The following is a 13,498-nucleotide window of genomic DNA, read 5'->3' on the forward strand; positions in this document are numbered from 1 at the left end:
AAGAATAACAGAGGGGACCAGTATTGGGGTAAGACCATGAAAGACAATGCAGATGATAATGGAAGGAAGAAGTCTGGAAAAGCTCTTAATGAGGGTGTCATGGTGATTTTCATGTTAGAAACGCTACTGGTGGAATGGAGGTTGGAGTGGAAAGTGAGTCAGAAGATAAACCTATCACCCGAAGAATGGGTGAGAGCTACAACAGGAGGGTTTGAGAGATACTTAGAGAGATGAGTCCATATGACTTGGCAATGGTGTAGATAGGAAGGACAGTGGAATGACATTATCTGAAGTACAGATGAGTGGGGAAGAAACCTGGTATCAGGCTAAGAAAAAAGATGTCCAAGTCTATTTCAGGACATATTTTAAGGCACTCATGTGAAATCCAAATAGACAGTTGGGGAATCCAACATAATGTAGCTGATAGGTGAAGTCCCTGGTGGGGAAGAGGCGACCTAAGATATAGTACTGCAAATAAAGGGTCCACAGAGGAAGAAAGTTTAAAGGGTATCAGAGAGGTAGGTGCAGCTGGTTCCCCTCCACTCCAAATTTTAATGTGGAGGACGGCGTCTGTAGCTTTACTTTACTTCTCTTATGTGGTAAATGCTCAATAAATTCTCAGTGATGCAGTTTCAAGCACAATAAACTCACCGCATGTCACCCACCAACTTCCAAGGTTTCCTCATCCTGTTTCTTCAGAGAAACTTAGGAGTCACCTCTGAGTTTACCTAAATCTATTTTTATCACTCTGTACTTCACATACCGGCTTTGGACATATCTTTCAAAACAACATCTACTTTTGAGAGATCCTGATGGCCAGCCAGGCAGGTTTTCTGTGTTTGTTTTTGCCTTGTTTTCCCTTTTCACCATGATCCCTAAGACAAGTTTTTTCAAACAAAGGCTAGCCTGGATCTCAGTAAGCAGCAGCTTGCCACTCTTAAAACCTGTTCCAAAACACGGAAACGAAACTGCCAAATTTTCTGACACAGATTAACCGGGTCAACGCGCTGGTTAAGACTTTCATTTTATTAATGGTCACGAAGCCACCGGCCGGGGAAAACAACATTCGCGCCGCCGATGGAAGCCGTCCAACTGCAAACAAACCGCACCGACTCCCAGGAGCCCTGAGATCCCCGGGGCGCCGGCCCAGCCTCGGCTCAGGTCCGGCGGGACCCGCACAGGGCTTACACAGCCGCACACCAAGGCGGAGAGCAGCACATCCACCGCGTCCGCTGCGGAAGAGTCCCAGGCCCGGACCCACACGGCCGCCCGAGGAACCGCCACGTCCGTCCTCACCGCCCGCCCCGACCGAGCGCCACCCCCGCGCCGGGGCTGAAAGAGCGCAAGGCCTGCTCTCGCGGGATCTCGCGCCTCACAGAATCCCCGCGGACGCGGAGCATCACCCGCAGGAAAGCTGGGAGTTCACGGGCGGGGCGGGGCGGGGGCGCGACGAGGGCGGGGGCCCGCGCGAGGGGCGGGCCTCCTGACGCGGGAGGCGGGTCGGGAGACCTGTTGATCGCAGGTGTCACCGGCCAGACCGGCCCCTGGTCTGGGTGTTGCGCGCATGCTCTGCGCGGGCGGGCGGGCGGGCTGCGGCAGAAAGCGGCCGTGGCTGTCTGTCTCTCTGCGCGTCGTTTCGGCTGTCACGACGTCGTGGGTGTCGGCGTGAGGCGGAGGCGGGCCAGCGGGACTGGAAGGCTGCGGCGCTCGGGAAGGCGGCAGAGCTTGGGTGAGTGTCGGGAGCCCCCCCCCCCGCCCCCTCGGCCGGGCCCCGCTCGCCTGACCCGGCTTGCTGAGCCGGGTGGCCGCGGGCTGAGGGCGGGATCCGGCTGGGTCGGGATGTGCTGTCCAGGCTCCTGTCTGTCTGTCCCCCACGGTCCAGCCCCGCCGTCGCCAGGGCGCTCAGCCTTCTCCGGGGCTCCAGCACGATTGGCGTCCCTCCTCCGGGGGAGCAGACTGCATCGGACACGATGGAATCTTGGGGTGGTGGTTTCTCAGTAGCTGTGCAGAGATGGACAAAGTTAATGTTTAGCTTCTAAACGGCGCACTACGGTACAATTACCCAAACTATTCGTCGGTGGCTGGCGCGGGAGAACAGGAAGTGCCTGCACAGGTGTAACTGGGAGGATCTGCAAGCCTGCAATCTGAGCCGGTTTGGAGGTTTTGTTGTTATCCAGAGGTTTGCTTTATCCATGCAGGACCTGATAAAGGCTTGCAAAATGTAACCGCAGGTCCTTATCTGTTCGCAGTTTTCCATATCTGGAAATATCGCCCCCTCCCCGCCCCCCGCGCGTGATGTTTTCAAGGCTACTTTTGAGGTACAGTGATTGTCAACTTAAGTTCTTTGTAGTTAGCACTGAAGCATTTTAGAAAAGGCGTGCTAATTTTCACATTTAAAAGGTGTGGCAAGTGCTGATACCAAGTTATGATGGGAAAAATCGGTGAAATTGATAACTTGGCAGTTGTATTTTCTGTTGTTTTCAAGTCTGTGATGACGGTGGTGACGACCCTTCAGCTTCTTAAAGAAAAATTGATAGGAAAAATGAAGAAAACGTTCCTCAAATGTAATGTGTGGTTTATCTGCTCTTGTCAGAATTCCAAATAGATTTACTATGGGTGGGAGCTGTAGTATGCCTTATTTTTTAGAGGCTTTTATAAAATGAGCTCCTTTGGACAACTTGTTTAGGGTCATGATTACTGGCTATACACTTATGAAAGCAATTTATTTAGTTTGTAAATCAAGCCAACTATAATTATGTATTTTTTCTGAAAGTGTGAAAAACAGGAGATGCCCCCCACCCCCCCACAAGCCTTTTCCCTAGGAATTTTTTTTTTTAATCATAAAGTTGTAGGTTCTATCCATTTCATGGTACTTGACACTAGCAGTTCATCACTGTTTTCTCCAAAAGATGAAGACATGTCATTTTTTTTTTCTTAAATAAAAGTTTGTCATTTTAGTGGTAGGGCACATTTTCTACTTATTCTTGCCCTTTAAAAAGAAAGCCCACAAAGCCCTTCCAGTTTCAGAATGTACTCTGTCTTATTCAAGATACATTTTATATTGTTTACTGTCCAAAGTTTATTTTCACTATGTAGTGTCAAGAAATCCAGTTTTGGTGGCCAAGGGCTTGGAAGTTTGTTTTAACAGGGCAAAGTTAGAGGATGAAAAGAAACTTAACCTAGTTTAAGGGATGATAGTGCCCTTTTAGAAGCTAAAGTCAGTTGCTTCCATTACAAGACTTGTTGGAACTCTGGTTGTAGAAGGAATCAATGTTGCTTGACTCTACAACTTTCTGAAAATACATTTTATTTCTCTACACTAGTCATTTACGTTAACTGGCAAAGGTGTTGAGTTACTAAAATACTTAGCAGACTTGTTATTTCACAGCTTTAACTATAAGGTATGTCTTAATTATACACCCTAATGACAATCTGCAGAAAGCTTAGAGCTTACATATTGCATGTGCAAACATTTTGAACACAGTGTGCTAGGATATGAAGCTCTTCATAAGATCTTGCATTAAGGAAGGACATGTGTCATCTTGGAAAAGCAGAAATTAGTGAGAATACAAATATAGTATTGGTATGGTAGATTATTAACTTTGTATAGAAATAATTTTAAGGTGTTTGTTTACAATATGCATATGTAATAGAAACAAGACATAAGTGTAACTGCTCTGTCATATGTAAAAATTCCTTGCAAGCTACTGAAATTTTAAGTAACTTTATGTAGCACCTAACCTTTGAAACTTACAATTCTTTTTTAATAATAGGAATACTATATATACTACTTATATAGACAAGAAAGGCAAACACACATTTGTACTATTCTTTTCCAAGTTAATTCATATTCTTTACCAATTCTTTTTTGTGGGGGGGGGGATGGGTCCGAGACAGGGTTTCTTTGTGGCTTTGGAGGCTGTCCTGGAACTAGCTCTTGTAGACCAGTCTGGTCTCAAACTGACAGAGATCCTCCTGCCTCTGTTTCCCGAGTGCTGGAACTAAAGGTTTGCACCACCACCGCCTGGCTGTGTGTGGTTGTTTTTGATGCTGGGGATTGAACCAAATCCCCATGGTAGGCCAGTGCTGTGACTAAAGAGCCATTACAACTTCAGTCTCATCTTAGCTATTCTAGTAAATAAAATGAAGTTTTGATAGTATGAAGTTTTATCAAATTGAACAGTAAAAAATAAAGGTGGCAGAAGGTTTAAAAACATTGTTGGATGTATGTTATTTTTTCTTGTATATGGGTATATTTGCCTATATGCATGTTTGTGTATCTATCATCTGTGTGCCTGGTACCCACAGAGGCCAGAAGCTGGTGTCGAATCACCTAGGACTGGAGTTCCAGACAAATCTGAGCTGCCATGTGGGTGCTGGGAATCTGGATGTAGACCCTCTGAACGCAGCCACTGTTAACTGCTCAGCCATCTCTCTAGATCCAAGATAGATTGTTTCTAACTTCGCTTCTGAGTTTTTTTGAGCTAGCAGGTTTTTCTCAGTAAACCTTCTCTTGTTATGCTATGTACTAGGTCATAGAGGTTCAAATATTAATAAAATGTTAAGTAATCATAAGTCAGAATTTTTCCTTATATTTTTTGAAGGTGTGCTTCTTGAGAAAAGTCTTTCTTATATAGTTCAATGTGTTCTGGAATTCACCATGTAGCCTAAAACTTCATCAAACTCAGGAGGCGTTAACCTCCTGGGTGTTAGTATTTAGGCATCTGTACTGGCCTGCCATTGGGGTTCTGGCAGGATATGCTCTCAGCTGCAGCTACTAAGAGCACCACCTGTGAATATTCACTGTGCTCCCTTTTAAAAGGACCCTGCCTACCTCCCATCTTTCTCTCCCTCTCCCCTCCCCTCCCCTCCCCTCCCCTCCCCTCCTCTCCTCTTCCCTCCCCCCACTTCTCTCTCTGTCTCTACCTTTCTTTGCTCTTTCCCCATGCTCCTGTCCCAGGAGGCCAGAGGCCAGTCTCCTCACTCTCCTTTCCCCTTTTATGATCCCTTTCCCTAGTAAAAAACAAAACAAAACAAAACAACAAAACAACAAAACCCCTGCACTTGAACTCTATCCCATGGCATTTTTCTCTGGAGTGCCTTATAACACTGAGCCGGGCGGTGATGGCGCACACCTTTAATCCTAGCACTCGGGAGGCAGAGGCAGGCGAATCTCTGTGAGTTTGAGACCAGCCTGGTCTACAAGAGCTAGTTCCAGGACAGCCTCCAAAGCTACATAGGGAAACTCTGTCTCGAAAAAACAAAAACAACAACAACAACAAAAAACAAAATGAAATTACAGCACTGAGTGCTGTGCTGGTTAGTAGGCTTGAGCAACCACTCCAGGCCCCGGATTCGTCCTCCTCCAAGCCTCATTTCTAGCTCCCCCTCCTCTCATTGAGCTTGTAAAGTTGGAAGGATAGTGGGCTAGTTTCTTTCTCTTATGCTCTCTTTTATAGGATTCTGCTTCTCTTCCTCTTCTCCTTTCAACTTCCAGCCACACCACACTGCTGAAGCAGAGTCTCATTTGACAGAGGATGGTAGGCTACCTCGTACTTGAGTTACATTTGGAGAGCTGCACTGTGTTGCTACAGAACACAGACAAGAGTACCTAAGGGAAACTGAAGCTGTATGTGAGCCATCATCTTAAGATTAAGAAGACGACTGAGCAGACGAGATGCCAAGGCAAACTGGGAAGAATTTCAGGCCATAGCAAGGTGCCTCTTCTATTACTTTCTGTGGCTAGGTGCATCCTCATGTTATTTTATGGGGTAAGTTTCAGAACATGGATTCCATCCTTGTCAAGAGTCAGTCTCGGCATTCTTTGCCTATCAGTACTTCATGCTTAGACTTTTTCTAAACTCCCTATTCTGTACATTGAAGCCCTTCTCTTCTAATAATTTCCCCAAACCTAGATAATTGCTTGAACTCGACAAAATTTCCCCTCCAATATAGTGCTGCCATATAGGCATGGTGTAATAGTACTGTGTCCTTGGGAGAGTAGTTCTGACACTGACCTAGCTGCCACAGGTTAGGAAATTGTCTTCTGTCTGCAGTGTCTGTATCAGGCTTGACTGTCCTGCAGCCCAGGGGCTGCTTGGTCCCAGCCTAGCTATGAGTACAACTGGATGTGATTAGAGACGATAGCCTCATATTTCTGTGTCAAAAGGTTGGATGCTAATAGATAATCTTTGTTAGGAACACTTTTGTGAGAGCTTGTTATTTAGGATTTCTCCTTTCTCCCCTTAGAGTCATCCAAACTGAAGATGCTTGGGATTTGCTTTACATTTTCAGAGAACTGAGAAAAGGAGACAGTAAATAGGACACACAGTAGTGTGTTATATAGTGTTTTAGAAGGTAAAAAGTGCCAACGTAAAAATAGCAGGGGAGTTTGGAAGGTACGAGGGAGATGGAAGTCGTGCTGGTTTGCAATGCAACTTTACATAATTGTAGTCTACGTTTAGAAGGTGAAGCTTTAGAGGAGGAAAGGCAAAGCCACAAGGATCAGGGAGACATTAGTAATTCCAGGAGAGCGACACCACTGCCAAGGCTCTAGAGAGTGGGAGTTTGCTTATATGTGTTTGAGAATGACAAGGAGCCAGTCTGCTAGAACGGGAAAAAGCCGAAGGTCAGGTAGCTAGATGTGAGGCTAGAGGGTAGGATGTAGGTATGTTAATAGAGTTGCTGTAGTGTGAATGTTTGTGAGCCCTTAAAATACCTAAGTTGGTGCCTAATCCCAGTGCAGTCATGTTCACAGGTAAGGTTTGGGGGAGATCAGGAAAGCAAAACCTTTATGAAGAGACTAGAGTAACCTTGCTCAACTCTTCTTCCATATGTGGAAGAGGAAGAAAGTAAACCCTCACCAGCCACTGTTATCTTGGTATGCCCAGCCTTCAAAACTGAAAGATATGTTGTTATTAGTTATAATATCTAAACAAAGGTATTTTGTTACGGCAGCCAAAAAAACAGGTATAAAATCTAAAACCGTGATAAGTTAGACTTCATCAAAATTTAAAACTTCAGAATTAAAGAATTCTTAAAGGTCAATAAGGCTACATCCCAGTGAGATAACGAATAGAAGAGTGGACAGAATCATCTTCCCAAGAGAGGAATGAAGGCACTTGAGCATGTGAAAAGCCGTTCAGTATCACAGGTCCTAGAAATGTGTGTTCCAGCCACATTGCAACATTACAAACCCCAGTGTCTCTTAGTAAGAGGCACTGAGGTGACTATTGTTGGTGAAGACCTGGTATAGCTACAGCTTTCCAATGCGAGTGTTGGGAATTTAAAACTGGTATTTGAAAGTTTGCTGCACCTTGGTGATTTTTTTAAATGAAGTGAAACATAAGCAAGCATACAGCCCAGTAATCCCACTCAATATATTCCTAGGAGAAATAGGGAAAAAACAGACTGTAAAAGATTTGTACTCAAATGTTCATGCTTATTTTCAATAACTATAAGTTGGAAACAATCCAAAAATATAAATTTTGCTATATTAATTCACAGCACTGTTTAATCATAAAAAGGAGTAAACATTTGCTGAATTATGTAGTAAATTGATGAAATGCAAAAATCAATAAACATTAAGAAATATTTAGTTAATATTCATAACTCAAAAGAAATAACCATTATACAATTTCATTCATGTGAAATTTTAGGAAATTAAAATTATGGGAACAAAAAGCAGATGCATGCTTGCTTCAATTGGGTCTCATAGTTCTCTATTATGGTGTAACAAATTACAACAAACTTAGCAACTTAAAATAATTCCTATTAATTATTTTATAGTTTTTAGTGAGCCAGTCCAGATGTACTCTTCAAGGTCTCTGTCCTCTGTTTCCCAAGGCTGAGGTCAGAGTGTCAAATAGGTAGGCTTCTGGCTGGCAGAGTCCTCAGGGAAGAATCTGCTAACAGACAGATTCTTTTCCTTGTAGGACTAAAACTCTGCTCTTTGGTCCTGAAGGCTCCCCACATCCTGGATGCTCTGCAGGAACATGCTAAAGAAAGCCCTCTTTGCTTTTCAGGGCTCCTATCATTAGATTGGCCCAACCAAAAAAAAAAAAGAAAGAAAGAAAAAGAAAAAAAAATATCCTGTCATCATCTGTGTCCTGAAACAGATACCATCAATGGATTGCATCCTGTCTGTCTTCATGTTTTGGAGAGTAGGGGGTAAAGAGTGTGAGTATGTATACCTGTGTTCATGCATGTATGTGTGTGTATTTTACTTCTGCCCTCCACTCTGGCAGAGGTTTTGACTATGAAGAGGCTTGAGAGAGCTTTCAGGGGATTGGGAACAGTTGGCCATGGTAGTGATTACATGTCAAAACTCACTCAGCTGTACATTAGAGGAATGAATTTTATTGAATAACCATGACTCAGAAAAGCAGGCTAGTTTTTAAATCCTGGATTTAAAAATACTGATAGTGAAAATAAATTGGTACTAGTATCTTCCAAACTGTTTTTTAAAAATCTTATTGAATACTAAAACCAACCATAGTGTAAGCAGAAGAGAAAAATAAAAGACTAAGAAAACTATAGCAGTGTGTGTAAGAAGATTGGGGTCAGTATGAGGCAAGAGTTAACGGCCAGCTCAGCGTAGACCTGTCTTAGGGTTGGAGTCCCCATAGGTTACTTGGTTTTTGCTGCTCAGCTGTTGGACCTGGAGATGGTAAAGGCAGACAGTGTGAGCACCATCCTTCCATTGCATATGCTTTGCTGATTTTCCTTCTGAAGGGTACCTCATATTCTTTCACTCAGCAGGCTGCCATCTGCTGCTACTCTGGCCCGGGACCATGGCATTTCTCACACATTCCTGGACCAGTCTTCTGTTTTCCTGCTCTTATGCACTTACTCATTTACCTACTTACCACTTGTCTATCAAAGCATATCCATCCATTATAAATAGTCATTTACCTCAAGTAGCACTGCAGTTCTGGTGTGAAGTTTGCCAGTTTGATGGGTATATATATATAATTTTTAGTTGGTGACATTCCAAGGTTAAAGTGTGTGTTTGCTAGCCACTTAGTCTTCTCCATTTGTTGATTTGTAGTGTTAGCCTGTTTTCCACTTGTATAACTTGCTTTTAGCCTTCAGCAATTCTTTGTGTGTTCTGTTGGTTGTAGTTATTGCAGCCTTTTCTCATTTCTTTTTGGAGAGAAGAATTATTTTCTTATTTTTTTAGTCCTTTGAACTGTAGTGATTTATATTCAGTCCTTTGTTTTCTGTTACATTCAGAACTTTAAATTTTAGCAGCTTTTAACCTTGATGTATATTGCATTGTCATTGAGTTCTATATATTAACCTCATATTTTGTTATTTTAAGTGTTGGTTTGTTGTTTACTTCTAATTTCTATGACATTCTCCAAGACAATTTGATACTGAATTTACTGAGATTCCCTTTAATTTTGCATGATTTTAACATTGTTGCATTAAATTTCTTTAGATTTAGTTTTTTGCATTTGTGAACATATATACACATAGAGAACTTTATGAATTATGTAAATTCTAGCCTACACATCATAATTGTTTTTGGCACAGGATTTTCTCTCCTTTTTCCCCAGGTTGGTTGAGCAGCCCCATTTCAAATATGAATGAAATTGCTTGGATGTTCATTCACATAAAACATACACATTATCATACTTTATTCCTTTACCAAATGGAATCATTGTTACATAAAAATGCTGTTGCCTTATGCTTTTCTTTAATTTGGTCCCAAGGTTTCTCTGAAGAGTGGCTGTAAACAAGGCCTGCCCTGAAAAGGGCTTTAAGTGACTTGGGTCATAGGTACTTATATATTTTTCATGATATTTTTGTTCTGGAGTATAACTGAGTGCCTCAGCATACAGGACCTTTGTGTAACCAGGTGTTCCTCTTAATGGGAAGTTACTTATGGCAAATACCCTTGTGGCTCTTGTCCAGTTTAGGATAGCCATTGTCTCTTAGAGCTTAAGGGAAGGCAGCAGGCAGGCAGATTTGAGTGTGTTTGAACAGAGGAGGCATCTCACTACAACTCATAGAACAACAGAAACAGTGTATCATTTTCAGACTTGGAGCCCAGAGGGCAGGGCCAACAGGAAGGAGAGGTACCCCATAAGTATACACCCCCCACTAGTGGATGAAGAGTGTGTTACTCTTGTTCTACATAGCCTCCCCAATACTTAACTTAGGCATAGATATAGACTCCCAATTGGAATCAACTCTACATTTCACTCTTTTGACAGATTTTTGTTTTTAAATTTCCAGAAGCTACAGTTTTTGTCACATTGGTGTGAGGGTTACCATATTTAGTATGAAGGTTATGTTTCCTTTGTGATATGGTCCCATGTTTGGGTATGAAGATTGTTTCCTTCGTGATATGGGCCCATGTTTGGGTATGAAGGTTATGTTTCCTTTGTGATATGGGCCCATGTTTGGATATGAACAGCTATTTCAAAATGTAGTTTATTTTGCTTGTGGCCTGTGATAATTTAGTATTGGGAAGTAATGGTTCTTTGAAAATTAGGTTAACATTTGACTTTGAATCCAGTTCTGGCACCACTGTCAGTGGGAGAATGTCTGTCTTTTTTTCTATTTTTTCCTCAACCACTTACTCTTTTTGTTTTATACTTTTGCTTAGATTAATTTTAGGAATTTATATTTTCCTATACAGTTATCTGTACCTTTGAATTTTTAGAGCTATTTTTAGAAGTCATTTTACAATGTTCTCACTGCTTACATATTTATGTTCTTTTCTCCTTTATCAATTCCATTGGTTTCTATCTCCTTTTCCTTTAATCAGCCTCATGAAGATTCATCTAATGTAGTAGTTTTTGCAGAACCTGAGTTTGATTCATTCTCTTTCTGACAATTTTTGTTCTACTTTTCTTTTTCTTCATGTTATATTTGGACTTTAAATCACTCACTTTGCTTGTTCTCACCTCTCAAATTGAACTCTAAAATTCTTACCTCTTTCTAGAAGTATTTACTTTTTCTTTTTAAAAATTGTCGATAGAATTTGAGTACATTCATGCTTCTTGACTTATAAATCATGCTTATTTGTATGTACACGTGTGTGTTTGCATTGCTTTTTAGTGCTTTGTATGAGAACTTAAAATATTTTTAGTATATTATACTATACCCTCCCAACTCTTCCTAATCTATCTCCTTCCCCTCCCATCCAACTTTGTGTTGTTGTTTTTAAACCCACCAAGACCAATTTGTGTTGCCCAAATATTCTTGTTTGTGTGGCCTTCCTTTGGAGTGATCGACTTATCAGGGACTACCTTCTTAGAAAAAATTGACTCTCTCTCTCCTAGAAACTATCAGTTGTCCATAGCTCCTCTGGCAAGGATGGAACTTCCTGCCCAACTCCCTCCATTTTGGATTTGATACGGCTTGAACTTGTAGTGATCTTGTGTGGACTCTCAGTTACTGTGCATTCATATGTGTGGCTTCCCTGCACTGTCCAGAAGACACTGTTTGCGTTAAGGCATAGACTACATCTGGTTCTTACACACTTTCTTCCACCTCTGCCACAGTGATCCCTAAGCCTTTGGAGGGTGGGGTGCAATATATCCATTCCATTTAGGGCTGAGCCTTCAGGTCTTTTATTCTCTGCACCTCGGCCAGTTGTGGCCTCTGTATTAATCCCATCTACTACAAACAGAAGCTTCTCTGATATAGAGATGAGTAAATCTGTGGCCATAGCCTGAATTTATTGCTCACAAATATTTTCTTCTCTTCCATTTAATTTTCCTTTCAGTTTTTTTTATTTTTGTTTTTAAGTTACACATTATTGTCAACTAGCTGGTACTATGTTGATTGTCTTAACTCTGTTTTTTCACTCTCTGTTGTCTCAGGGTTTCTATTGCTATGAAGAGACACTATGGCCACAGCAACTGTTATAAAGGAGAACATTTAATTCAGGTGGCTTCTAGTTGAGAGGTTTAGTCCATCATCATCATCATGGTGGGCATGGCAGTGTGCAGGCAGACATGTGCTGCAGGAGGAGCCGAGAGTCCCGCATCTCAGTCTGCAGGCGACAGGAAGTGGATCAGCTCTTTACTAGCAAAGCTTGAGCCAGCCCCGCAGTGACACACCTACTCCAGCAAGGCACACCACCTAATAGTGCCGTGCTCCATGAGTTTGTGGAGGCCAATCGCATTCCAACTACCACATTATGTTATGGAAGGTTCAATTCCCTACCTTTTTTAGGTTTTTGTTATTTTCTTTTTTTCATATTTATTTATTGAGAGAAAGAGAACAAGAGAGAGAGAGAGAGAGAGAGAGAGAGAGTTCGTATATATGAATGTCTCAGTACACATGTGCAGTCAGAGGGCAACTTAGGGGAATTGGCTCATTCTTTCTACCATGTGGATTCCAGAGATCAAACTCAGGTGGTTAGACTTGTTGGCAAGTCCCTTCAACCACTGAGTGGTCTCATTGGCCTGCATTTGCTCTGTGTTCTCATTTTCTAAAAGTCCAGCAATACTTACCTAGGGAGTACCAAGTCATAAGCCAGCCCTATTTGTCTGTGGTAAAGCAAGGTGACAAGGCTCTAACATGTGTGTGATTTCAGGGAGCAGAGAGGAGATAGAGGGACTTGAGTGATGGAGTCTGAGAACTGGCCTAAAGAGCCTCTTGTTTGCTCACAGGGATGGTGCTCTAGAATACTCTAGGTAACGGGCAGGACAGCACAGAGAGGTGGTGCATGTTCTTACTGCCTCTTCACAACAGGTTTTGCTGTAATACAGTCTTGATGTAAAATCTCCCTTACCCCCCAGATGGCACTGGGTAGCTGTACTTTCCTTTCTTTGTATTGTGTGGGTTCAGAGTTCTCTGGAAAAGAAGGTTCAACGAGGAATGTCTGCTGGTCTGTAGTATTTGGTGCTCTCCATCTCTTAGCTGCTGGCTCCTTCCTCCTATGGGAGCCAGTCACTCTTGGATTTCCCAAACTTTCTCCCTGTTTTTCATTAGACTGACTGATTTTTGTTTACTCTTTAGGTTAGACCAGTGGTTCTCAACCTTCCTAATGCTGCAACCCTTTAATACAGTTCTTCATGTTGTGGTGACCCCTAACCATAAAATTATCTCATTGCTACTTCAGAACTGTAATTGCTACTGTTATGAATCATAATGTAAATATCTCTGTTTTCCAATGGTCTTAGGTAGCCCTTGTGAAAATCATTTGAGTCCCAAAGGGGGTCACGACCCATAGGTTGAGAACCACTGAGTCAGAGGAAAGGACTAGACATACATGTTTGACATCTTACATAGCATTGGAAAACCCAGTATTTTAAAGAATCTGTGTTTGTGCTCCTCACAAACATAAGTTCTTAAAAGGGAATAATTGTTTTATGTATCTTACTTCATGGTATAAAATTGGTGGCAATTAAGCTTTGTTAAAAAATATAATTTTCAAAGGATTTCCATTAAAAATTGACATTTATGGGCTGTGGAGATGGCTTATGATAAAAATGCTTTCAGTACAAGTGTGTGGACCTAAGTTTGAATCTCCAGA

At 42.0% G+C, this 13,498-nt stretch overlaps 1 protein-coding gene across 2 annotated transcripts in view; it reads left to right on the forward strand.

The window, feature by feature from the left end:
* Positions 1 to 2,192: 2,192 nt before the first annotated feature.
* Positions 2,193 to 13,498, forward strand: part of Usp53 (ubiquitin specific peptidase 53) — a 57,930-nt gene continuing 46,624 nt past the window's right edge. Inside the window, exons 1-3 of one of the 2 annotated variants that reach the window (XM_027395649.2) lie at positions 2,193 to 2,318; positions 5,460 to 5,771; positions 8,025 to 8,178. The gene's annotated coding sequence lies outside the window, so the exon portion shown is untranslated. The remainder of the gene's footprint in view (positions 2,319 to 5,459; positions 5,772 to 8,024; positions 8,179 to 13,498) is intronic. The other variant, XM_027395652.2, reaches the window with a different exon arrangement.

This window comes from Cricetulus griseus (assembly GCF_003668045.3).
Source record: "Cricetulus griseus strain 17A/GY chromosome 1 unlocalized genomic scaffold, alternate assembly CriGri-PICRH-1.0 chr1_0, whole genome shotgun sequence".
Classification (NCBI taxonomy): Eukaryota; Metazoa; Chordata; class Mammalia; order Rodentia; family Cricetidae; genus Cricetulus; species Cricetulus griseus.